The following is a 3,418-nucleotide window of genomic DNA, read 5'->3' as shown; positions in this document are numbered from 1 at the left end:
AAAAAAAAAAAAAAAAAAAAAAAAAAAAAAAGCTATGATTTACATTCCCACCAGTGTGCATGGGTTACCTTTTCTCTATATCTTTGCCAACACTTGTCCTATTTTTTTTCTTTCTGATGATAGCCATTCTAACAGGTGTGAGGTAATATGTCAACATATCATTGTGGTTTTATTTTGCATTTCTCTTATGAGTATTGATGTTGAGCATTTTTCATATATCTGTTAGCCATTTGTATTTCTTTTATTGAAAAAGGTCTACTGAGATCCTTTGTACATTTTGTAAACAGGTTTCCTTTTTTTTTTTTTTTTTTGTTACTGAGTTGAGTATATTTTAGATGTTAGCCATTCATTAGATGTAAAGTTTGCAAATATTTTTCCCATTCTTAAGGTTTTCGCTTCACTCTGTTCATTGTTTCCTTTAATGTGCAAAAGCTTTTGATTTTGACTAGCCACTAGCCAGATCACAACAGGAATCATATTTTTAAAGGTTAAATAAAATGTTGAATATGTCAACATGCTGTACTACAAATGATAAAACTTTAAATATAATTGAGATTTGATGAAGTGGATAGAGATTGACTGACATGTAACAGTTCTCGGAATTGAGAGGTATGAAGTATGATAATTGTGAGATAGTCGAATTGAATGGTCCACGTTAGCACAACTTTGCGTTCAGGAAATTGATGAATTCAGCTAAGCCAATACCCAAATTAACTGTGACAGTCAAAAAACCAATATCTTCTTCTCTCAGAATGCAGACTGTGCTGCCAGGAGATCAGTTTTATAAACTAATTATAAAAAAAAACTTCTGAAAAGGCTAAATTCATAATTCACATCTTGGTAAAAATTGTTCTTCAAAGTTATCATCCTACTAGGAAAGCTGTGTGACCCTGAGTTTGGGGCTGCATAAATCTCAGTCAATGTGTTTGAAACAATGAAGCCCAGGTTTTCCTAACCTCAGCTGGCCTACAGAAGAGATGCTTTCAGCGTCTAGAGAATATCACCTAATATGATGTGGATTTGTCTCCACCCAAATCTCATTTTGAATCTTAATTCCCATAATCCCCACATGTCATGGGGGATTATGGGAATTAAATTGAATCATGGGGGTGGTTACTCCCATGATGCTGTTCTCATGATAGTGAGTGAGTTCTCATGTGACCTGATGGTTTTATAAGGAGCTATTTCCTCACTTCACTCTGCACTTCTCCTTGCTGCTGCCATGTGAAGAAGGATGTGTTTGCTTCCCCTTCCACCATGGTTATGAACTTGCTGAGGCCTCCCTACCCCTGGGGCACTGTGAGTCAATTATGCCCCTTTCCTTTATAAATTACCCAGTCTCAGGTATGTCTTTATTAGCAGCATGAGAACAGTAAATTAGTACTTGGTAGTGGGACACAGCTGTAAAGATACCCGAAAATATGGAAGCAACTTTGGAAATGGGTAACAGGCAGAGGTTGGAAAAGTCTGGAGGGCTCAGAAAAAGATTGGAAGACGTGGCAAAGTGTGGAACTCCAGAGAGACTTGTTGAATGGCTTTAACCAAAATGTTGATAGTGATACGGACAATAAGGTCCAGGCTGAGGTGTTCTCAGAGAGAGATGAGAAACGTGCTGGGAACTGGAGTATAGGTTCTCTTGCTATGCAAAGAGATTGAAAGCATTTTGCTCCTGCTCTGGAGATCTGTGGAACTTTAAACTTGAGAGAGATGATTTAGGGTACTTTGGGGAAAAAATTTCTAAGCTGCATATCACTTAAGAGGAAACACAGCATAAAAATTTGAAAAGTATGCAGCCTAACTATGTGATAGAAAAGAAAACCCTATGCCTTCCAGTCCTGGAAGATGCACTCCAGCTCCGGTGTTAGCCTCCAGCCCTGGTTGTGGAAGGTGACAGTAGTCATGGCAATGTTTGAACAAATGAGAGCCAACGGGGGCAAGTTGGTTAAGGGCATTGACAGGTACAATCCTGAGAACCTGGCCACCCTGGAGCACTATGTGAAGACGCAGGCCAAGGAGAATGCCTATGGTCTAGAAACCAACCTGGCTGTCCTGAAGCTGTACCAGTTCAACTCAGCATTTTCTCAGACTGCAGTCACTGCCCAGACCCTGCTGAAGGCCCTCACCACCTGCCACACACCAACTTCACCCTGTCCACGTGCATGATCCACCAGCACAACAAGAAGAGCAGGCAATCCAACAGATTTTGTACCTCGGGGACTTGCTGGAGACCTGCAACTTCCAGACCTTCTGGCAAGGAAAACATGGTCCTGTTGGAAGGTGTAACCGGCTTTGAAGACTCTGTCTGAAAATTTGTCTGCCATGTTGTGGGTATCACTTACCAGCACATCGAATGTTGGCTGCTTGGTTAAATGCTTGGTGATCTGTCAGACAGCCAGCTAAAGGTGTAGATGAGCAAATATGGCTGGAGTGCTAATGAGTCAGGGCAGATCTACATCTGTAACCAGGAAGAGAGCATTAAACCCTAGAATATTGTAGAGAAGATCAAATTTGACAGTGTGTCCAGCATCATCGCCTCCTCCCAGTAACTGCAGGTGTTTAATAAAGATGTGCTGACTTAGTTAAAAAAAAAAAAAATAGACAGAAAAGAAAACCCCATTTTCTGGGAGAAATTCTAGGTTACTGCAGAAATTTACATATGTAATTACAATAGGAAAAATGTCTCCAGAGCACATCAGAGACCTTCATGGCAGCCCCTCTCATTGCAGGCCAAGAAGCCTGAGGGAAAATACATTTTTCCCTTTCCCAATTCACAAATTTCAACGATTTCTGCTGGACTGTGCAAATTGAAGAAAGACATCAAGGCTCATTATAGATTATCCCTACATTTAAAAAAAAAAAGGGTAATTAAAATATCTCTTTAAAAGCCCCGTGATATCCTTAAAGTTGGAGAAGCTCAGGCTTCAACTTGAAGAGCAGATGGAATTAACACTTGGAAGCTCTTCCTCCACTGCAGGTCAACTTCATGGCAAGCAGTTGTCTTGGAAAGACACTTTATGTGCACAGTTCTAGCAAGTGGGGATGTCAGTCAAGCCAGCTTCCACCTGGCTTGGTAGGGCCTCTTCCTTCCCTTTGATGTGACTGGTTCCGCCTGAGAGGCCAGGCACATTCACACTGTGTACCTGGCTTTCAGCAAGGACAAACAGTAAGATGAAGATAGAAATGTGATCTCAGTCCTAGTTGCTTCTGCAAACTAGAAGTGACTGTAAAGAAGCTCCAGCTCTGGCCAGGCACAGTAATTCCAACACATTGGGAGGCCAAGGTGGGCAGACCACCTGAGGTCAGGAGTTCAAGACCAGCCTGGCCAACATGGTGGCAGGTCCTGTAATCCCTGCTACTCGGGAGGCTGAGGTAGGAGAATCACTTGAACCTGGAAGGTGATGAGTTGCCATGAAAAGCA

General features: G+C 41.5%; 1 pseudogene; it reads left to right on the top strand.

Moving 5' to 3' along the window:
* Nucleotides 1-1,899: 1,899 nt before the first annotated feature.
* On the top strand, nt 1,900-2,546 carry LOC111547875 (annotated as a pseudogene).
* The last annotated feature ends 872 nt before the right edge of the window (nt 2,547-3,418 follow it).

The sequence above is a fragment of the Piliocolobus tephrosceles genome, chromosome 3, assembly GCF_002776525.5.
Source record: "Piliocolobus tephrosceles isolate RC106 chromosome 3, ASM277652v3, whole genome shotgun sequence".
NCBI lineage: Eukaryota > Metazoa > Chordata > Mammalia > Primates > Cercopithecidae > Piliocolobus > Piliocolobus tephrosceles.
This window is presented reverse-complemented; position numbering and strand designations above follow the sequence as displayed.